The following is a 24,591-nucleotide window of genomic DNA, read 5'->3' on the forward strand; positions in this document are numbered from 1 at the left end:
TTACATTGAAAATAAATGAGTAATATAAGCATGAATCATGCAGGTCTGAACATAGACAAGAAATATCTCCCTAATTTTGAAGGAGGAAGAGACATTTTATAAAAAGAAGAGTTGGTGCGGAATATAGTTTGATTGAGTTGGGTTCGTGTCCTTCTCCATTTGGAAATGGTGCAGTAAGTATGCTTTGGTTATCAATTGTAAGTACAGTTCAATCTTTGCAAAATTAACTTACAAAAAAGTTTAAACATTGTCACATCCCACCCTTTACAAACGTACAGCTGAAATGTTGGACACCTGTCTCTAATTATATGAATATTTTACCTGGAATGACATTTAGATGCCAAATGAAGTTATTTTGTATGAACTCGTATGGTAACTGTTGAGTCACGACCTGAACCACTGATTGATCACCTGGGGAAAGGACCCGGTCAGCCCTGGGAGCACAGCTGAAGGCAGTTCAGCTGAGTGACCAGAAGGTGTGGAGCCTGGCTGCACCTCTCTTAGACCTCATTTAAGGTCAGACTGCCATTGGGAAGGTTTTTTTTCTGATGAGTCCCCCCTGGTGGTGTTGTCCCCTGTGAACCTGGAGTCTCCTGATAAGGGTAAGCAATGTATTTATCTTCTTTTATAGCACCTTTCTACTATGCTGTTCTTTCTGTTATTGCACTTCTGGTGAAACACCTTTTTCCATCATGTTGATCTGTTCAATCGCTACGGAACTAAAATATTATCTAATACTTTTTCCAGTGTAATGCATTGCACTACATTTCTTGTAGAAAGTGCGGATACAAAGCCTCAGGATTTTTATTTATTATTAATTGTTTTGGGCTGGACGTGTTTTTTTTCTTCTGTTATAACTGGTATGTAAAACTTCTAAGGTATTTAGAGTTGGTTATGTTTTCCACAAGCATAAGAAGAGTTTGAGCTTTGTCACTTTCTATCCGGTTTTTAGGATAAGTGAGACAAGTCTTCATTTCTCCTGCCTACTCTGAAAGTACATTGCTCTGTTAAAACTATAGTGAAGGAAGAAGAGGGCTTAATGTATACAGAATAAATTTTCTATCTGTGGTGAAACACAGCAGTGATGGTTTTAGACTTTGTCTTGATTAGGCCGGTATCAGGAAACCTTTCTTACCGGATCATGAGACCTAGTTAAATTTTGATAGAAAATAAATATCACAATGAGAAATAAAAGAATAAATGTCTCCAAGGAACAACTGAGCAGTATTACTTCTGCTTAGCGTTGGTTATTTAAAAATGAGCCCTGTTTTAGTTCTCAAAATAATGTTCTTCTGCAATTTTTTTTAAAATCAGATTTAGCAACAATAACAAATTTCACTGCTACAGTATGGCATTTAGGTTGAAACTGAATGTTTACCTACATGTTAATTGCATACAACAATTATATTCATTTCAAACAGTAGGCGAACAATGAAATAAATTCCTCCATATAGTAACATTAAATAAGTAGATGATATTCTTTTCTCAGGGCCAGATAACAATGAACCAATTATTCTTCACAGCTTTCCAAGAGGGCTTCTCGTTGTACAGAGAGGCTTAACATCTGGATCGATGCTTGCGTGGTTTTTAATGAAGTCCTTTAGCTCTTAGAAATTATTGAAAAAGCATCTCCTGTGGAAAACAAAGATTAGTTTATCTGGATGCCATGCTGAGCAACTGATGTTTTTCTTGGCTGGCTCAACATAAAACTGCTTCCATTCTCCGTATCAAGCACGGATCTGCAGGCTTTAGTCCAGTAAACAAAGATTGCTTTCTTTTAATTTAGTATGCACTGTAGTTTGCTGGCTTTCTTCAAGGATAAGTAAATTAGGAAAAATTCTGTCTGTTACCATTGCTTCTCCACTTTGTACCAATTCCATATAGGAAAGTTAAATGTACTTCCAGAGAAATCCTCCCATATATATGCTGTAGAGTTAATCAAGAAATACTACTTCTCTTGCTGGTAAACCTGCACAGGTTAAGATTTGCCAGTATGGGGTTATGCTGCGCAAGAGGGCTGTTAACAAAGCACTGAGAGCATGTACTTAGAGGGCCTGCCTTCTGTGGTTTTCCGCATTGCTGTCAGGTATGCACTCAGCACAGAATTAAAAAGAGCAAGGAGAGGATAGCTTTAAAAGTTTGACTTATTTTTGATGTGTTTTGCACATGTCCTGAGAGTGCCAGGGCCAGAGGGGCTGCAGCAGCTTTGCTGTGAGCGTCAAACATGCAGTGACTCAGGTAGTGCCCGCTGTTTCTCAAAATATGTGCACAATAGGATTCCAAAGGACTGTGTCAAATTAAATTACGTACCTGGAAGAGCAATTTCTTGCTCCTCAGAGGAAAGCGTGTGAGCAGCCTGACAATCCCAGGTTTTATTCCTAAATCACTTCTGTAGTTTGCTCAGAGCTTTTGCAAGTGGTTTTATTTCGTGGTGCTTTCGGCCAGCCAATGGTTTGCCACAGCGGCAGGTCGCTATACAGGAGACTTCTGTGCTGTTGAGTGCTTGCTCCCACAATGGTTGGGCTCAATACTTTTGTCTGTGAAAAACTGATTTTTAGTTGGAGGGCTAAATGATATGAGAAAAGCAATCAAGGCAATGTATTATTCTGGTACAGAGAATCAATTCCAAAAAATGTTCTGTCCTGGGACCTATACTTAGTGTGGTAACTCAGAGTATTCTGCAAGTGCTAAGCAATTAAATCTTTGTTTTTCCTCTGAATATGAGCAAGAGTTCTGTGTCTGAATGATTTTTTTTTTTTTTTTTTTTTTTTTTGGTAATGATCTCATTTAAAATTCATGCATGAAAGCAGAGACACTGAAAATGGTACTTTGGCTGAAGTCTTCCCAGCAGTTATACCCACATTGGTGAGCAGCATGGCACCATGCTTCCCAGTGGAGTGGCTGAGGAAGTGAAATTACATATGACAGGTTCATTTCTATGTTACTACAGTTCTTGGCTAAAGGCAAAATTGATTAAAAAGACAAAAGTCTTTAAGAAGTAAGGAGCTGTAGCTAGGTTTCTACACTGAAGCCTTAGCATTGATCTAGGCTTGCCGTTGCTGGCAGGGAGAGAAAAGAGAATTCTGTAGCACCTTCAATCTGTGTTTATAATTAAAAGTATCAGTGAAATAGAACTGTTCAGTGCGTGGGGTTTATGAGTTCGTATGTTGAATTGAGTGCAGCTAGGGAGTGATGGAAGAAAAATATTTAATAAACATTTGAGAGTGGTATACTTGAGAAGGTAAATTATTGGAATTAATACAGCTGCTCTGGAGAAAAAATACTGTGCTAGGAAAATACTAAAATGTGATTATAGTCTACAAATATGTAAACACAACTAAAAGGAAAGTTCATGGAGCCTGACAGATGTGTATACAAAAACAAAATATCTACTTGGTATGCATGACCTAATTCAGAAGTGCTGGAGGTGGAGAAAGCGCAAGTGATAAATGAGATTCAACTTTACCTTTGATATCCGTGTTGTTAGCTTGTTTCTGTTCAGTATTTTCTATGCTTTGGACTGAGAATGTGTTCTTTTGGGAATTAGCCAAACTGACCAAGAACACTGACTGATAAAGATGCCAACTAGGACTTGCAGTGCAAAATACACTTTTGCCTTACCTATAAAACGATATGAAGTGGTGAGGGGTAATAAATACTACTTATGTTTGGGGTGGAAATGAACACAATAGAGAACTTTTCACATAAGGAATTCTAAGACAAAACATCCTGTAAAGAAATTAAGAACATTTGGAAAAAGGATGAAGTTGCAGAAACAACAAAACAAGACATACATCAAAATTAATAATCCAAATGTTTCTCTATCTCTCAATCTATGAGGCCAGTCAGTCTTTCAAATTACCCTTTTTTTTTTTTGACGTTTGAGTCCTGTAGCAAGAATCTAAATGAAACTTGTTAATATTTCATGGATTGCACATCTTCTAATCTGTTTTTATTTCATTTATGAAAATTACCCTTCAAATTAGTTTTCTTCACCTGGAAAGACCCATATCTTTTGCATTATAATTTTTTAACTATCTCAATTTACGTACGGCTATAACTAGTGAAAATTTCAGCTTGGATTTCCAAAGGAGTTAGAATGGCATCTAAAGGATGCTCCCTATCCCTCTCAGAGGGCTTTTGCAATGGTCTCTTGAAATCTTCTTGAGGAGTGACTTCAAGATTATTTCAGTTCTGTTTTGCTTTCTCTGGTTTATCTGAGTTCTGTAGGAACAGCGGTTGCAAAGATTCAGGAATTAATTGCCACAGCATCCTCTCCTTCCCCTCACCTTTCCTGGCTTCTTTCTCCAGAGCTGGCATTCTCCAGGGAAACAAGTGGAATGAGCGAGACTGAGAAAACCAGCACGTGGCACTGATGCATGGTGGGAAGTTGTGGAAACTAAACCGCCTTTACTAAACAATTTTGAGTTGTTATACTTTTTATCTTGTGACACTCAGCAATGAAATCGGGTTATGGAGGCCAGCCCAAGGTGCTCCAGACTTGGCAGCCTTTGCTTAATACTCGTTTTAATGCTGACTGTTTTCCAATGAGAGGGCTTGGGGTAGGAGATAAGATGGTTGGATTTTTATACTCTCAGAAGAGTTATTGTTAGGGAACTGGAGATATCCATGATGGATGTGATATCTCTGATAGACTGAGAACCAGGCGAACCTCCAAAATTCAAGCAGCCAATTATTTATCACTAAATCCTTGACAATCCAATTGATAACAGGTAAACCAGCGAGCGCTGATTAAGCAAATTAGTTGAGCAGTAATACCAAGACTCTGATGCTGTGTTTCTGTCCCCAGTGGCTTCAGTTTTTGATGTTTACCAATATCCAAGATCAAGGTAACCAGTCTTGAGACTCCCTTGATGCAAAAACCCAGGAGCAAGGAACAGCCTTCTCTCTTCCACAGGCTGTGCTGCGTACTCTTCTCTGCTGGACAAACCCAGCCTGGTTTAGGGACTCAACACCTCTTCTCAGGTTAACATTGTTAAAACTTGCCCACGTGGTGCAGATTCACCCTGCCATGTTCAGGCCACAAAGCTTTTCACTTTATACCGTAAATTTAGCAGCCTTGTGGTATGCCTGGGGTGATTTTCGCAGGAATCCTGGCTGGCAATCTCCAAGGAACCTCCTGTTTCTAGTCCTGATTATGTCCATCAAAAGGAAAGATTTTATATGTGCAGTTAAACTACCCGAAGGGAACAAAAATCCAGAGCAAGATTGAGCCCTTAGGTAGATCTGAGAACATCTGTGATAAGGGTGGGAGTCTGGTCACCAAAGGATAGAAAAAATCACGGGAAGCTGAAGGAGGAGATGGGCAGCCTCGAAACACAGGCTAACACACTCACAAAACCAAATGTAGCTTTCAGCAGCTTTCATTCTGTTTTCTCCAGATATTTTTCTCTGGGGAAAAGCTTTTCGTATATCTTCTAGCATACCTGCAGCATACGTTTTACCAGGCTTATCTCCACTTGATTCAGACAGTGTTTTCCTCTTACTGCTCTGGCTTCTTCTGGTTCAGTTAGATGCTTCGCTCCCCCGTACTAGCTGTAAATTATTTTTTTTGAGTGTGCCCTGGAATCCTTGCAAAATCAGACTTTCAGATCAGGCATTCTGTTACATTCAGAAGCTGGAAATATTCTGAATCTATTTGACATATTTTAGTACTTTTTCTTCTGTTAGGAACTTAGAAATACAGAACTCTGTGAAAATGAATGAAAAACTCCGCTTATGTAAAGCTGGTAAAGATCTCACGTTCCAATCATGTTTAGAGAGAAGATTAACAAGAAGATGAAGTTTTATTATTCTTCATCCCTCCTGCTCTTTCCTGTTTCCCTGTAATGGGTTTTGATTTATTTGGTGATGGACCAGACTTCTCTGTATCATCGGGAACCTCCACACATTTTTCACTGAGGAAGGGGAGGGAATGGTAAGACTTGCATGATGTTTGTTTGTGATTTTCTTTCCGTTACAATTTAGATGTGAGAATCGTTGGAAATGAGAATATTGCGGTCATTTTTCTAGATGCAGATCCATAAACCAATGAGAATTTATAAATATGTATATATATATATGTACAGAGGAGAATTATATAATACATTGTGTTAGTAGCTGGAGGTAATGCGAATGGTTTTCTTTGTGTAAGAATATAAATGAGGCAAATTTTCCCAGCAGAGAAAGTTTCTACTGTGTATTTTTGTCGTTGTCACTCCTATCAGAGAAAAACTGCTAAGAATTTTAATGCACCCTATATTCATTAGTGGTTGGCAATGAATCTGTGATTGTACAACATGCCCACAAATCCCAGTTCTGTGTATATTTGTCTATTTTAGTGCTCTTCCTAAAGCTCTACTTGGTCAAATGTGTATTCATCATGCGTCTGTCTTTACTTGCTAGCAACTAAGCTAATAATATGCAGGGTATTCGGTGTTGCACAGGAGTTTGAACATGTTTAAGTTTGTACCTTTATTTTCCATTAAAAGTGGGAAAATACTTAAGCTTACAATAGCACTTCATAGTTAGCTTGCTTATTTCTATTCTGGAGGTATTTCATTATTATTAATAACCTTACATCAGTGTTACCATGGAAATCGAGTATGAGTTTTGGCATGGCTGTAGGAGTTGAAGTTTTCCATTCTAGCCAGCTGCCCTCTTGCAATCGCTGCTTGCTAGGTATCAGTGAACAGTTCAGATAGGCTGCATTATTTGGCCTGTTTTGTTTTGTGTAATATCCTTGTCTTTGAGCAACACGTTTCATGTACTTTTGTGGAAGCGACTCTTGCAAAAGTACGATGAATTCTACGGGTAAAAGCATCATCAGTGCATTTCCAGAGGGGAGAGAAAATCCATTAAAAGGAAATATGGGGCCTAAATTTATATTCACATCCGCAGTAGTTCTTTTCTCTTTGAAATTCATTTCTTACTAATTCATAAGCTATGTTTCTTCAAACCGATACATAAGTTTTAATGGAACTCAGTATTGGTTAGGCATAACGCGTGTGTTGAGATGCTTTTTAATATTTCTTCCTGAGAGGTCGGACCATCAGCAGAGCTTAAGGCAATGCAGTTCTATCAGCTGCAGGCATTAAGAAGTCAGCTAAGTCATTTTACCATAACATTACGATTTATTTAATTTTGAAATGCTAATTAACTTGGTGGGGGGAGAGGGAAGAAGTGGTTCTAGAATCATCTAATAACTTCATTTGTAATGCAGGAATTAGTTAGAAAATTAACTCTTCTAAAATAACTCTGTTTTCTGTAATACAGATAGTGCAGTCTCCGATGAATGTTGTGAGCTTGGAAATCATAATGGAAAAAAATTAAAATCCTGCTGCATCAATTGAATCCAGCAAAACAAACAAACAAAAAAAACCCACTGTGTTTTTTCTACTTCATACATGATTCTCAGCTACAGGATGTTCTAACGTTAGAAATTACCAGGCGAGTTTGTTAATGTAGCAAAAGGTAGAAAAGAACACGCTTTAGTCTTCCACAGAAGTATTGACCCTCTGCTGACAGTCCTTCACCTGTGTTGTGCTGCTGTATAATTGAAAACAGACAAACAAATGAAGGATTCGCAGCAGAAAAAGGTACTGCTTTTTTGTATAGCCATCCCCTGGATTTAATTTCCCCCCAGCAAACCCATTATGGCTGCGGTTAGAAAGAGAGAGGAGTAAGAAAGCGATGTTTACCGGAACGGAGGTTTATTAATCTATCTATTGGCATTTTGAATAAGAGGATTTATTTTTCTAATGTACTCAGTTCTTGGTGTTTTTCTCTAGTCAATGTTTTTAAGTTTGCTCTCATGTTTTTTAATCCCTTAGCTTCTTAGAGATCAAAAATGGCCTCTGCAACATAGACTTTCGGCATGGGTTAGACCTTTACTTCCTCGTATGGTATGTGCATGTGTAGACAGCAAGTGTATCAAAGAGTTGAGTGTTAGCATGATATAGGTAGCAAATAGGTGGTTTTGCTTTTACGATGAACTTCACAACTGGCAAGTTTCTCCAAGAGGTAACTAAATCCTGCATTTTCACGGAAACTGAATGTAAAACTCAATTTGTAATAGCACCATCTGGAGACGCAGTAATGCCACAACCCCTAAATCTGCACTCATGAGTTTGAAAGCACAACCAGTGTACTTAATTATTTAGCTGTAGAACAGAGTGGCTACCTATAGTATGTCCAGATCTTTGCGCAGGGTCTGCATATACAAAATTGTCATTAATGCTTTTTCTTAATTCTGCCTCAGATCTCCATGTACACCTCTCAGTGGATTAATGTTTTTTAAAACTCTCTACAAAAAAGAAATTCACGATGGTTAATCTTTAGACATTATGACATGGAATTTTTGGATCTTATCAATTTGCAGTATTTGCTATACATATTGTTTACCTGCCCATCCATGCAGCCTAGAAATGCCTACTTCAATCAGCCCTCGCACTAGTGCTGAGCTTTTCCCCTTGAAAACAGAAAAAAATAGTAAAACAATGTAACGTTATGGAAGGCAAAACCAGCAGTTTTCATGGTAAGCATTCTTTGGCTGGGGTAAACAAGCATTGCTTCTGTAAGAAGTATTTTTCAGCTGTTGTTTCTCCCTCACTTAAAAAGGTTTTGATCAAGAAAGTCGGTTTAAAAAACAATCTCATGCCTCAGTACACGTATTAGCATTAAATCTTCTCTATTCATGCTGTCTCTTTAAAGGTTTTCATTTAAATGAAAAAATGGACAACTCAACACGAAGTTTCATCTCAAAGGAAAATTATTGATGCTCATGAAACTGCAGTAGGATTGTTGTAATGTATATCGCTATTACTCCTCCTGTCCTCGTAATGGCTGCACCATTCACGATGTGTTGAGATAAACGCATAATTTATGATATATAAATTTGTTATGATTGGAGTGCCTTGGATATTGCTTATAAAACTGTTGCTGACTGGAACCGAACACAGTGTGGTGTTTGCTTGTCTCTGAACCCTGTACCTAAGAAGAGCAAGGTGGATTGGATTTCTGTGTCGTTACCCGGTTCATGCCACCTCTACCACCTGTCCATGTTACCACTGGGTAGGCATAGCCTGCAGATGAGTTCTGCCTGGAGAACTCCTTCGGGAGCCCCATTGTGAGAGCAGTGGGTTGCAGAAATGGATGATAAATGCTGGCGCACCTAGGGAGAGGAAGCGTTAATTGCTTTGTCTACAGAAATGGACCTCAGGGATTAAGACACCTCAGAGTTAAATTTATTTCCACATCGTTGCCAATTTTTACTCTCTATCTTTAGTGCTGTCTGTGAAGTGTTATCCTCTTGAAAGAGCATGCGTTTGCTGGAATAATCACAGTTTTTCCTCCCCTCTGTTAGCTATTAATAGTGATAAATTTTAATTGCATATGTAAATAAAAACACTATGTACTCATTAGTTTAAATATGTTTTTCATTAGGCAAATGAAATGCTCATTGCCTATGATGTAAAACTAAAAGGAGGAGAATGTTAACAGCCTGATGCAGTTCGGAAAGTATATTGACACGATTTCTTTTTAATGATAAAATGTTGTTTGAGGGGTTTATTATGGGCAATTTTTTCAGTTTCGGCATCTTGATTTTGGAACTGAAAAATCCAAAGTAATTTAACAAGGGTATAGGTATATTGAGGCCAACACGTTTAAATTGCTGCTAAAACAGAGATAACGCTTAAATGTTTGTTACTATTTGTAGCATTGATTATTTTGGAAATGGTTACTGCAATGTGGCTAGGCAGTTTCAGTTTCCATATAGAAAGATTCTGATACCTCTCAAACTCTGACAACTTTGAACATATTGGCCCTGAATTACGTTGCTGCTTCATCATTAATTTTCAAACTCTTTGAACTCAACACTCCAAATACGTTTTCCTCTATTTTTAGGGTCTGTGCAATTATAGTCAAGAGGATATAATTTGTCAGTTCAGTAATCCACAATTTCAAGGTTGAAACACATTTATCTACCCGTTAGGTCACAATTTGATTCCTTTCTACCGGTAACGTATCCAGAATTCTGTAACTAGTTTACTTGTAAGCTGTCTTCGCCATCACTTTCCGCAGTTCTGCTCAATAGGGAATGATAGAAATCTTAGCACAGAGATGTTTTGCAAATCAATTTCATTTTATACAACAGCCTAGCTTCTTAACACTTCAGCCATGTCGAAAAGATATAGGTATATCTTACAAACGTTATGGTTCAGAACAGACTAATAATCTCTTTTGGCTTTGGAAAATATTGCATTGCTGATGTGGTTATCCACTGAGGTCTGTTGTTAGTCGTTTCAGAGTAGATGCATATCAAAATATCCAAGCAGATTGTTTTCTGATTAATATGAGAATATAAAATATTTTTTTCCCTCAAAAACTCACAGCAACAAATACGCTTCCTCCTCCTTCCTTTTATGGGAGAGATAAGGAACCAGCCACTCTCAGAGATAAGCTTGAATATTTCTGTTTCCCCTATAGTTACTCAGTTCCAATTCTATCAGATTTTTATATCACAGAGTGGTAAAATATTCATATGCAAGATGAAGTGAAAAAAATAAGACAGGCTATAGGGCGGTCTCAGAATTAACAGAAAACCAAAGCCTTGATAGACAATCTAAAAATAGTAATTTCTCTGTCTTCTAGATCCTTCATTTCCCAAACTAAATCGTTGCTTACAGTACCCATTTCCAAAAAAAATAGCGGCAAATAGACATTCTACTTTGCATGCGGAGCTATTGAACTCAACGTGGCTGAGAACAAATCCATGGGCTGTAGGCCTGGGGAGACTACTCTGATACCAAATTTGATTTTTTCCGTAAGGAAGACCAGAGTGTTTCAACTGCCAGCGTCCTGATACAGTTCATGGGTCCTGGTTAATCTGGAGCGAAACTCTAGAGGATCGCGTTCAGTCTGGTCTTGGGTGAGAGAGTTCAGTAAGCTCACCTTCCTTAGCGTATTTTGCATTTTCTTGTAGCAAATATTCTATATGCCTTTAAACCTCTGTTTTTCTTATCTGCCGTATTACAAACAGGACACAATATTAGTGTGTAAGCACTGTTTACTAGGTGCTCGTGCTTAGTCAAAGTAAAAGTGATTTACTGCAGTGCTAGCTTGTTGTGTATCTATGCCCCAATAGATCAGAGCACTCACTGTCAAAGAATTTGAATGTAAAAGCACCGTGTAACTGTCGTATACAGACTAAGGTCTAGAAAGCAAGCATGTCTTGACCTTCATTTGTGCTCTAAATATTGTCTTTACTATTCAGAATGATTCTTGTTCATCTATAATCCATGTAGCGTTTCTCCAGTTGTCAGCATTCACGGAAAGTGGTTAGCTTTTATAAATGATTGCGCTGAGCTGCAGTCTGACTCCTTTGATTCTCATCCATCATCAGATCCTCTTTAGTGATTTCTCATGAGGGTCCCCTCCTTCTTACTGCAGAATTTCTTTATGCAGGAGGAGGTGCACTTCAAAGATGCATTAAGTCTTGTATATTAGCTTCTGTACACGCTGACACAACTCACTGTAGCCTTTGACAGCTCCTTCAGGTTCTTCGAGAAGCTTATGACAGAGGTGAGAAAATTAAGACGATGTAATGCTTTAATCTACAGTATGCTCTGTAATATTTAAATTGTAGATGCATCCAGTCTGTCTTTAATGGTAAAATGTAACATGTTACACAGCTAGGTAAGAGAACACAATTTCTGAATAACCCTTCTAGAACATCAAATTTTATTCATGTGCAAATTTCTTACCTGATGAAACTTGGATCAGCAGGAACGTGTCCAGGAGAAAATAAGCATCAACTTGTTCTCTCTCCTCATTTCTTTTCCTTTAATTTCTGTGATTTCTAGTTCTGCCGTTACAGGTAATGTATAGCTTAGCTTCTGGCATAGATTTGCTGACATTTTGCATATCACTGGGATTTCTGGATTTGAATGAGATGAACCTATACATGGAAACCCCTTCGTATTCACTGTTGTCTGGTAGGGATCTACTTCTGTCATCCTTAGATCAGCAGTTAGACACTTGTCCGTTTTATACAATGCACAACACCAATAGGAATGGGCTTTTGCAGTACAGTCAGCTTTCCAAAATCAAATTTGCAACGAGGCAATTGGAGTGCTTTATAATAGGGAGAGTTAAAAACATAATTATAAGCCGCGGCAGACACTAAGGAATGAAGAGGCTGAGAGAGGTCTGCGACACGTACATTTGCAAATTAAGATAACTATCAGTCATTAAAAAGATAACACCCTACTGTCTCAAACTTCAGTACATTAAACAATGGTATTCTACCTTCTCCCATTGTTAACTGTAGAATTCTCACAGTGAACCGCCTTTCGACAGAAATGATGGCTACTCTCTGCTTTGCTCTTTATTTCATGTTTTCCAAGATTCCCAGTTAAAACGGAAGCATCTCGCAAAGTGTTTTGGGCTGGAAAAGGTTTTCATCTCTTGTTACAGGATAAATTGAACAATTTTAGGATAATTTGTTGGCTTCCATTTTCTCCTCAAGCAAATGAGTATCTATCATGCGACTGTGGTACGAAGTTCAAGTTATGAAGGGTCATTCACCAGCAAATATAGAGTTGTGGGAGGTGAAGTGGAGAAGGGGTTTCTGTATGAGGATTGTTCCCTAGGTACGCTCCAAGGCAAACAAACAAAGATAAAATGTAATTTAGTTTTTGTTGTTGTTGTCACGTAGTTAAAAACAGCATGTTACCGCCATATTCTACTGACTTGCATCACATTGTACTTAGATTATCTGTTTTATCTTTTTACATAAGTAACTAAGGAGCATGGAATTTAGAATGGTAAACTGACTTGAAGCTGGTAACATCCACTGCAAGGGCTATTAAAACATATGAGAAGTCAATTACAAATTTGGCTTTGTACTCTTTCTTGTGCATCTCTTCTGCTTAATAGAGATAAAGACATTTGCCACGTAACGGAATGCAGAAGATAGGATTCCCTTGAGAGAACATCAGCATCTTTTTGAGGTAAAACTCCTTTGTACTTTGGGAGCTTCTCTTGTTTTGGAGGAAGTTTATCCATATGAACGTAAAATACACCTTCCTGGGTGAGTCTGGCGGTATGTTTAGCTCAATGTATTTCTGACTGCTAGGCACGTGAATATGTATCTAAATCTGTGAAATTACAGATAATATATTACTGAGCAACTTGTGCAGGATGCCTAGTGATTTCTTGACAGTGTTACGAGCTCAATCTCAACATGTTTTGAGCCACTTTTTGGATGAGTGCAGCGGGTGTATATAAGCCATGATTCCAAGCATATGGAAAATGGCATGTGGATGATATTAATTAATTTTCAAAGACATACTCCGTTCTGTGCTTAACTGGCACTGCATTGTGGTGCCGGTGAGATCTGACAAACCACCTGCCCTTGTGTTCAGGTCTTTGCAAGTTCAAATGGTGCACTGCCTCTGGAAATACAGACACGCACAAAATGAAATGCAGTTCAACTATGTCCACACAACATTATTATTAATGGTTATTAAATGAATGGTTATTAAATTGGCAGTTAATAATTGTCTCATTACATGTGGATATTTTTACTTTGGAAAGAAAGGAGCTCCCCAGAGCAAGAACCTGTTGATTATGAACAAGACATGAGGTGGTTCAGACAGAGTAACCATCAAAGGCAGAAGGAGCTGTTCAACACTTTGATATCTAGCTTCAGTTATTAGCTCATGAGCACAACACAGTAATATACTGTGACTTGGGATACAATTGGAAGCAATGGCAAGTTACAGAAATAAGCAAATACACAACGTGCTGTTTCTCATGCATTTCAGTGCATTTGACTGTTAACTTTGATGTATGAGAATGCATCTCAACTTGTATGGCTATTCACGTTTTGAAGTTCCTGGGTGCTAGACAGAAAGCAAATCAGGATGTTGCATCTTATCCTATGTATGTTTAGGTACCGAGAGAAATATTTACTCTATCAGCCGTTTCAAAGATCATCTTCAAGCATGAATTACTTTCAAGTGTGAGAGCAAACCTCCTCTCTACCACGGCACTGTTAGTACTGTTATTTCTCACACGGTCTCGGACACAGCAAAGCTCTTAAGCAAGCGCATAGATACATTTATTCCTCATTGTAAATTCTTAATATTTAAAGATATTTTGATTTCTGTGAGCCTTGTCATTATCATTAAATACGCGCTTAAACACTTAATTACTATGCTCATCCTTCAACCACCGCAGAGCTCAGTAGGAAAAGTTGCAGATTGCTCTGAGTGAGCTTAGACTACATGCGTAACATCTAATGTTACCCGAGCATTTTTATTTCAAGAAACTATAGTTTGTGGGCTAATACCTTCAAAGGACACGTTGCTACTTAAGAATGCATTTAAGTGTGTTTGTTGTTCCTATTTAATTTGATTATCTTGGAACATGTTTGTACTTTAGAGAGATGTACAGGGGAGATTTGATGAATGCTTTTGAGCCTGTGCCCAAAGCATTTCGTGAATCATGAATGCTTCTACTTCCTCCTGAATGCTTTACTTTCTGTATAGGTTGCCATATCGTATAAAATAGAAACTTGTTAGTAAGCCTCATACACAAAGGCTGCTCCAAAAGTAATGCCTCCTGCCTCCAATTTTATTCTGTTGGCACAACATCAGAGATGGATTTTGGTGGCATGGTAGAAAAGGTTAAACCTTCCTGCCAACATTCCATTACCTTTTATTGCCATTTGACAGATGGTAACAGAAGGGTAGTCTGTCAAAATGACATCTGACATGGAAGTGCGTATGATGCGGAAGTATTGAAATAAACTCTTCTGTGCAGAAAAAAATTGACCTTCACTGACACTCCATAAATGTTTATGGAGACCAAACAGCGGATGTGATCACAGAGAGGTGGTGTGTGGTGAGTTTCAGCAGTGATGGCAGTGAGGTTTAAGAAAAGCCACGTTCTGGATGGCCATGCAGATTTTTACAAGCACAGCATGCACGCTCTTGTTCATCATTGGTGAAGACGCATAGGTGATGGTGGTACCTTGCAAAGTAGCATTTTGTAGGTGAGAATTTGCTCTATCAAATATTGTTATTGTATTCTTTGTCTCTGTTGTGGTTTCCATGGAAATAAATGAGAGAGAGATACTTTGCATAGCTATGCATTTTCACCAGCAATGACCAAAAACCTGCACTCCTCTCCCATGAAAATCTGCACCAGTAGAGGCGAACCACTTCTAAATTTGACCATTTGAAATGAAGGCACAAACATCAGCTTTTAAACAAGTGTTTTGTGTTAGAAAAATGGGCTCCAGACTTAGGACATCTGGACTCTAACAGCTAGTGTATTTTGCCACTGCCTCCAGTAACTGCTTTTGAAAGAGCACTCTTTCTTCTGCATGCTGTAGACATTCCACAGCACGTTTTTGCAAGAACTCAAAGATATAGCTTTTTCTCCTTAAGTTTAGGGTGTAATTCATAGGGATTTAGGATGTCTTCTCTCCAGGCAGAAGCAGTGAATGTACAGAATTGCTTCATTTCCAGGCATAAACCTAAGGTTTATCATCCTTCCCTCTCTTCTGCTTCTTTTCTCTACCAGTCTCGTCACCAAAGAAACAAAGATGTATGCTAGGCAGACATTAGAACACTCTCTGCTAACATCTGTTACAGACCAATTTCAATACTATTGCTACTTCCCTTCTTATTCTGTATGTATGAGCTGGTATTAATATCTCCAAGGAAAACAAATGCATGAATCAATGTGCCTGAATTAAATAGAGTTGAATGGATGAAGCATGTATATGAAAGAAGTACTGTGTTTGTATAGTCAGGCTTTGTGTGGAACATGGAGACTGGCAGGGACTAGGTGCAGCTGGACAGGAGAAGGTAGGCTGGCCTCGGGGTGGGGGGAGGCTGCCTCCCTTCAAAGTAAGTCTGGAGCAGTGTTGTAGATAGATGAAAATACACTACGCTGAACTTGCAGGAGAGAAGCAGGACTATATTTGGTGATATAAAATGGTGATTTAATAAAGCTTAACGTGAATAAGACAGCTAATAAACTAGATTCAAGATGGCTGAATACATTTGATTATTTACTGTATAGAGGGCGAGGTAAACAAACTCAGTCATGCGGATCAAAGTGGACCCCCTTATTTTCTAAAACCCTTGAACACTAGAGATAAGGAACCTCAGTACAACTGGATCCACTCCTAGTCCCGGGCTTGGTCAGTGGCTTATGTCTAAGGGTTTATATGCACAGAATCTAAAATATAATCTTAGCGAAGGTAACAAAGCTTAAAAAAAATCAGTCATTTACTGAGGATCTATCTTGTATTGGCAAGAGCGTCTTGATGTCAAGATGTAAGGAATCTCCACAAAGGCATAACTTTGAGAGCCATCTTTGCTCAAGGGGCAGTCCTGTCGTGCAGTCCACTGCCGTGCAGGAAAGCTCAAGGAGCTCTTTGGCTGCTCGCTACTTGTGGGGTAAGATGACTGACTCATAATCACGGGCTGCTTTTAGCATGTGCTCGGTGGATCCTCAGATGTTGAACTAGGTGTTGTCGCTTCCTTTGGTCTCCCAGTTTGAGAAAGATTTGTTGTCATTAATCTGTCTTAGCGAGACGGTTATTAGTACAGCTGTTCATGGTCTTTCAGGTGAGGCAGAAGGAGGAAGAAGAGGGAAGAAGCGCACGGGGGGAACCCGCTCTTGTGCATAGGCCCTAGGCTTGCGCGCCCTTTTTGCGCCTTGTTGCTGTATAGGTATGGGAGGAAGGGACAGAAAAAAAGATGTCCTGATCATTCAGAAGTCCTGAAGAGAAGAGTTGAAGCTGCGCTGGTTGTGAGGCTAGTACCTAGGGCAAAGGACTCCTCCCAGAGTGAGATCTTTTCAGAAGGTGGTGTGTGTCCTGTGAGAATATCTGGGCAGAGGGAGGAGGCACGGTCAGAAGCTGTTTCTGATAACTGAAGCTTAGTAGATATTGTTTGTGTTGCAGCTGCCTCGTGAGGCACTCACATTTTTCTTGCGAGAGGTTGCGCGCAAGTGCTTACCTCGGGAAGCCTCCAGCTCTGTTCGTTCTGACGTGTGCTTCACCCCTTGGCCCTCTCAGCTGAGTTCTCCCTCGTGTCCATAGGGCAGCCCACTGTGCATCAGCGAGGAGTAAATGCTGTCAGGGCCACGCCAATGCCTCTGGCAGTACCTGCAACTTGCTCTCTGTCTATTTTTCTGTAGCTCGAGTCAGATGTACTGCTGTCAGCCACTTCCATCTCTCTGGTCCTAAAGGCACAGTCCCTCAGGAAAAGTTTTGTGGAAGTGTCAGGGGGATAGATGCCTATGGTGTGTTCCTTAGAGAAAAGGCATGGGTGCAGCTGACAGATATATTCTGTATTGCTCAGATTTGCACCTTGCACTGTAGAGCATAGCAGTAGTTAAAAACTACTTTCCATCCATCCATTTCCAATCCTATTTCTTATATCCAGTTGCTGAGTGTGAAAGAGCTGGCCCAAGAGCTGGTTCTGCTTTGTACTACATAATGTTCTGAAGACTGACGTCAGTGATATTTTGGTTTGTGTTAGCACTGAGCATTTTTAAAGAGGAAAATATGTACAGGAAGCTCTCCAAGGTCAATATAGCAGTGTAAATAACCAGATGCTATTTCCACGTGAATTACAAGGTTGAGCAGCCAACATCCCTTAGTCATGTAAATTATGAAAATTCTGAGAACCGCAGTAGAGACAAGAAATCTATGGCTGCTGAATTATTTTCTCCGGTTCAAAAATGACCGTATCTTACCCTTTTGTTTCCAATTATATTTGCATTCAATTATAGTGCTCCATCCTGATGGATGTAGGGATGGGAGAAAAGATCTTTTCTTTAGGATATTTTTCTTTTATCATCAAAAAGGCATTCAGCAGACTTGGAGACATTCTTTTCAAGATTTGGGGAAAATAATACAAAACCAGTATTGAGCTATTTCTCTTAACCTATCTGTAGTTAAAGTGATTATTAAACCCCAGGACAGGCTTAAGAGTGATCCAGATGAATATTGTTTTCATCAGAGCTATAGGTCTTTGGTGAATTAATCTGCTTTTTCACTGTTGCCTTAGGGTTGACTAGAGAAAAGCATGCCATCAAGTGAAATTGGAATTATTTTGCTCCAATTCCTTCAAAGTTCAGTTTCTATCTTTTACTGCTAGTAGGTATCTGATGTAAGCAAGACTACTTGCTTTCTGGATGCTCTCTTGCACTTGGAAAGCTAGAGATATACAGTATATCAGAATAAAAAAAAAAAAAAAAAAAACCTCAAGATGAAAATACACTGCTTTTTCTAATACAATAAATTAGGGCAATGTATGCAACAATGATTTATTTGAAAGATGCTTGGAAATATGAATAAATGCTCCTTGTTGGTGGATACTTCTGGCCATCGGAGGTGAATGCAGTGGTCCGGTTAGGTCCGGGTGCTGACTGCTCTTAGAAGACCTTAGGAGACTGGAAACAAACTGGAAATTGCTACAGTGCAGAAGAACAAACAGTATGCTTGCAATATATCTTAAACTTGTTCTCAGAGCCGTTGGCTGCTGCTGGAGGCATGCAACTGGCCCTACAGAGCTGTGTATAAAGGTGTGCAGTAAAAGCTATGAGTAGAGGCTGCATGGTTCTGCTGCTTGAGAGAGAGGATATAATGACTGTTGCACTGACAATCGTACATAGGCAAATGAAATTCTGGGGCTGCTGCTATTCCCAGAGAACCTCCATTACTCCTCCTTGTCTCTGCAAGGAGAACAAGGAGCTGTCTTGATGAGAATGGCTTTTTTTTGCTATTTGTGAGCCCTTGATGCATTACCTCTCCTGTGAAATCAGGACACGCCCGGGAGAGGTAATGCAGAGAATCCCAGCACCGATGGCTGTGGTCAACACTGAGAAAACAATTCCAGAAACAGCTGATAAGATAAGCAGTACACGGGATGTGTGTGGTGCGCAAGGATGAGCCATCAATATGTAGAGGATGTGTATGAAGGGTGAGGGTATTGTACATGGCATTTTTTCCCCAAAATCCACCCCCAGCAAAACTTGAAGGAGACAATGCGTTGAAATGGTCCTTTCAGAGTTTTTTTTGTTCAATGACAAGTCCCACACACCAGGTGAGGTATTGCCAGCAGCTAGGTTCTATGGCTCAGACTTAGACCATTAGAAACTGGTACCAGGGCATAGTTTTGGCTCTGAGATGTGACAACTCTTTTTAACTATTCCAGAAGCACTGTCGCCTCAGAAGGTGCGCTTCATCAAAGAGGAAGTCAAATGACAACAGGTAGAGGGGAATATAGGGCATAACATTTAGTGAAACAATTTACAGTATCAGACTATTAACATCAGGACAAAGTGAGTGGAAAATAGAACTAAATTAGAGTAATTAAGGTTAATGTGCCCTTTGCATTAGCGTGGATAATTATCTGATCCACAGGTCAGAATCAGTGTCTTTGGATCCTTCTGCTATTTTTATATTTAACTAGTGTAAGAAGATAATAGCAGAAACAAACCAGCGCTGCATCTAGAGGAAGTTTGTTGCCTAGATAGACATAATCATTTAAGCTAACTCTACCCCATTCACTGTTATTTTGGCTTGGTGCCTATTACACCGATCAGCCTATCTACTTTCCTTGTGGTGGCAGCATTCCTATTTTTTCTGCTTTTGTCTGCTAACAATCTTTTCTCACTCTTACACAGCTTCTCTAATAACGTTGTCAGCAAGATGATGCCTGGTGCCAATTAGAAATTCAATCAATATTCACATAATGAGGGTTCTAGCAAAACCATGTCATTTAGTTCAAAGATGAGGATATATTACTTTAGCTTTTCAGGATTCAAGTAATTCAGGGCACCTCAGTCCAAAACAAACAAACAAACAAACAAAACAAAAACAACAACAACAAAAAAAACCTGAAAGGCTTAGAGGTAGTTAATTGTTTCTATGACAACTTCCTAAATGAGCTTTAGATTCTAATTGTTTTTCTGTTTATTTGGAAGCTGAGCAGAAACACTATGGATAAAATTTACTTAAAGCTCAAAGCAGTTAAGGGAGCTTACACTTTGCTGCTTCTCCTTATAGAGTTACTTAAAGTTTGTCCGTTCCAGCTTTGAACTGTGTCCAAGAGCAAGATGTTGCCTGAGTAGATTTAAAAGATGGCAGCCTGTTACATAGCAATGATTCGATTGTGACAGCTTTGGAAATTGCATTTTTACATTTCTTTATCTCAGTAGAGCCCTTATAAATGTTTTGTGTGGGAAAGAAGTGGTCCTTGGTGAATAATGCTTTCTTCTGTCTGTAGCATGCAGTGATAAAGTTCTGTTATTCAAAAATAGGCTCTGACTGTGAGGACACCTTTACTTTCTCCCAGCACAGGGTGCAGTCCCCTCAAAACCTTTTGGGAACTCAGCCTTTTTTACATGCTGCCTATCAACGTCACTGTCATAAGAGAAAATTCATATATGGATCTGTGGAGTGCCATTGAGCTAGCTTAAGCTTCCTTCCATCAAGCTGCTGCGTGCAGAAGAGTAGTGATACATTTTAGCAGGGTCCCTAATCAGTATTGTAACAAACGCATTAATTAGGAGCTGGGAGGAAAGTTGCTTTTTCGAAATCCTGTCACAATGATCGTGTCCATTTGTATTCCAGATATGAATGTGAGAGAATGAGTTCAGCCTGTGGAGCTGCGTAAGTTGGCTGGATTTAAGCAGCCTTAATTCTACAGGCAGAGCTGGAGACAGCAAACTGTACATAGATACAAGTGCATAACTCTCAGCCACCACACAGCTTCATTAGCTGCAGATCTGTATCAGCCTAAATCTTTTGCATTTTCTCAGCAGCTATAACTCCGTTCCTTACCTACTCCATGGTAGGTAATGAAACTCCGACATGTAGGTGTCCAAAAAGAGGAACCTAAGAAGCTCAGAGAAGTGATAGACTTTTGTATATGGACAGGAGTCACTATGCCATAAAACAAGCCTCACCCTTATTATCCACAGCCCGGGCCACAAAACAGGATGATGTTTATCTCGGTGAGTTCTGGAGACTGGGGGAATCACCAAGCACGGGGCATTATCTTATTTTTTTGACGGCCTCAGGCTGACCCTAGACGTCTCCCATGTTGGTGTAGGGATATAAACACTATGAGGACATGATTCACTCGTTTCCTAGTATTAAATCGGAAGAGGTCAAGGGAATTAACCTGTTTCTCTTCCAAGATCTCAAATTATGAAACAGAAAAGCCTTAAGATAGGGTTTGTCTCTTTTGTCTTCTTCCGAGTAAAACAGTCACATCCTTTTATTTCAAAATAGCCACCGTTTTGAAATTTAAGTTGAACAACATAACTTTATGACTTTAGGCGGTCGTAAGGATGGTTCAGATTGGTTCAGGATGCTTTAGTAGACTTTATTCTGTAGATTTTTTCCCTTATTTGTGCAAAGAGAACTCATTCAAACTGTCCTTTTCTATTTCTGGTTTAGAACAGTACAAATTTCTTTTAAAGTATCAGCTATCCACATGATGAAAAAGGGATGTGCAATTGAAATGTTTCTTTTCCCTCCCATCTGAAGTCTGTGCAAGGTGCAAGAATTTTGCATTGCTTCTCGCAGCATTCCTTTTCTAAGAAAATCCGATATCTGGAGAATGGTAAGGACTACATTTGCTTAATTTATGAGAAGAGCAGAGAAAAACCTGCTGAGGATAAAACAAAAGAGAATGCGGTGTGATCTCAAGCAGTGCTGTCAGATCAGTCAGAACATTACTTATTGTATTTTATTTTCTTCTCTTCTGTTCCCTGTTACACAACAACTACACCCGTCTGTTTGCTGTGTTGGAAGGGTAGTGTTTTCAAGGTTAGCACAAGAGTAATCAAACGCTTGGTAATGGTGTGAATATTCATATCGAGACACATTATGAGCAAGTAGATAGAGGAAAATATGCAATTTAAATATAGACTGCAGCAGGAAATGGGGCATGAAACAGTAATTAGATGTTGAAAATTACATGTTATTTACATAGGTAAATACACTGCAGGGGTTATGCATGTAATCTTGTCTGTTAGTATTTGTTTGTGATTTAACCCTGGTTTAAAAAGAGGGTGGCTTTTTTTCAGAACAAACAAACCAAAAATGACAAAAGAGAAATACTTGCTTTGTACTACAAGATCTACATTGCGTACGGAATTGCTGATTTTTGATGAAAGCCAGATTTCGCAGCAATTGTAGATCAGAATAGAGCTGTACTGCAGAAGCTAGTGGTACCAATTCTCTAGCCAGATAAACTTTCTCTCCAAACTTGTTGATATCATTCATTCCTATTTGGACTTCTGGAAGACTGTCTATGTTGGCAACAAATGTCCAAGCTCCCACTGTCCAGGCCAGAGATGGTTAAACTGCTGTGGAACACCTCCCCTGTGAATGCGACTCCTCCGCTGTGAGGACGGGCTGAAAGAGTTGTGGCTGTTCATTCTGGAGAAGAGAAAGCTCTGGGGAGACCTGATAGCAGCCTTGCAGTATCTAAAAGGGGACATTTAGTCAGGATCTGTTTTGATAGGACAAGATGAAATGGTTTCAAACTGAAATGGGAGATTTAGATTGGATATTAAAAATATATATATGTATTATTTTACAAGGGCGGTGAAGCACTGAAACAAGTTGCTCAGAGATGTGGTGGAAGCCCTGCCCCTGGAGCCATTCAAGGTCAGAGTGGAGCAGGCTCTGAGCGACCTGTAGATGTCCTTGTTCATTGCAGGGGAGTTCCAGTAGGTGATCTATAAAAGTCCTTTCCATCTCAAACAATTCTGTAATTCTACACTCTTAAATTTCTTGCAAGAAGAAAGGAAAGGACAAAAGCGTCATCATTTTCCTTCATTCAGGAAACATCTAGATTTAGATCAACTTTGCTGCTTTTACTTTCAGAAGTAGGACTGTAATTGCAGTCTAGTTAGTTCGGCATTAGGTTGCATTGTGATCAAAGGCCAAAACACCGAACCATCTCATCTAGCTGATGTTCTCCCCGTGTCACCTCCTCTTTTCTTTCTCACTGTCGTTTGCCTGTGCTCTTCTCCCTTAGCTGAGAAAGAAGAGAGAAAAAATGATCAACTACTGTTCCTCCTTTTTTCCTTTTGGTCAGCAGAATTTCTCCCTTTCTATCATCAGCTGCCATGAGCATGGAGTTAGTTGTACTTTGGGCTTCCTAGAGCAAGAGGAGAGCCAAGAATTAATGAGCTGAAGAGGGATGGAAGCAGATGTCTTGCTCCTAAAGGCTCATTAATTCCTTGATCTTCCTTTCATGGGTCGTTTTTAGTTGCGCGCCCTTACCATGCTTGACTGTGCAAGCAAGAGAAACAACTTCCAAGTGCATAATGTTATTTATTGTTGCAGACATGCAGTGGACAATAGGACTGCTGTGCCACGGGGCCGTGCGACTGGTCTCACAACTCAATACGAACAAGCAGATGAAGATGACTCTACAACTTCATAGGACAAGCTGACCTTTTGATGTTGCTGATTTGCCGTCTTCTTTTTTAGTATTTGGATTTTATATCTTTTCAGTATTTTCCTCTTGAGTCCCTGGGCTAAAACTAACCCCACTTTGACAAATACCGTTGAGTATATTCTTTTACTTTCCTCACACGTATGGTTTAGTTCTTAAACCCCAACAGCATTTTCCATTAAAATGCTGTCACAGTGACATAATTTCATTGTTCAAAACCAAGCTGGGGCTTGCAGTCTGCTCACTTCTTGGCCAAGAGGTTACAAGGTGTTACATCCTCCAACCCCGCAGAGATTAGCTATCTCCAAGCCAATATAAAGCGCTGAGACAAGCAAGCCATGCCGTAGCACAGCAGTATTTTCTGGAAGTTTGTGTGCGGGCTCCTGACCTAGCACTCAGCAAATTCCAAGAATCACAAGAGGTACCGCTCTGCTGCACGTGCTGTGCTTCACCAGGGAGAAAAACTGAACCTTATGGCGGAGACTGGCTGGCTTCCCAGAGGCCAGATGTCTCAAACTGGGTATTTCAGGCAAATTCAGGCTGACCAGTCACAAACTGACAATCTTAAAGTTCACCTGACATGGCAAGATATGGATTAATCTCTACTCTTTCTAAATCTAATTAAGCCCTCAGTTTAGAAATGAGTATAAGGTAACCTTTGTCCTTCGTTATCTTTTTTGATTCCTGTTTACTTTTCGTTACTAGACAAGCACTTGTGGATATAAGGAAAAAAGCCCAAGAACTGTTCTGATTTTTTTTTTTTTTTTTTTTTTTTTAATTCAGGCTTTATTATGCACAGGCTCTGTGCGTGAATTTGTATCTATGCTCTGCAGAGTGGCTGTGTATTGCTCAGCATTCGCCACTTCCCCTCGTGGAGGAGGCAGCAGACCGGTCCTTATTCTTTTCAGAAAGTCTATTACTTTCCATGAAGTACCTTGAGACTTTGTAGAATAAAAGAGTGAGTGAGATAAAGATTATTTATTATTCATCACTCCAAATACATTTGTTCATACATTTTAAAACTGGGAACTCTGTGTGATAAGAGGCAGCTGCATAGCTAAGACACTTACCACACGCA

General features: G+C 39.4%; 1 long non-coding RNA gene across 1 annotated transcript; it reads left to right on the forward strand.

Moving 5' to 3' along the window:
* Positions 1 to 521: 521 nt before the first annotated feature.
* Positions 522 to 24,233, forward strand: LOC149916986 (uncharacterized). The gene is made up of 3 exons (XR_016468520.1): positions 522 to 602; positions 12,940 to 13,013; positions 23,402 to 24,233. It is a non-coding gene; the product is annotated as an uncharacterized LOC149916986 (long non-coding RNA).
* The last annotated feature ends 358 nt before the right edge of the window (positions 24,234 to 24,591 follow it).

Source organism: Phasianus colchicus, chromosome 8, assembly GCF_987193195.1.
Source record: "Phasianus colchicus chromosome 8, bPhaCol1.hap1.1, whole genome shotgun sequence".
Taxonomy (NCBI): Eukaryota; Metazoa; Chordata; class Aves; order Galliformes; family Phasianidae; genus Phasianus; species Phasianus colchicus.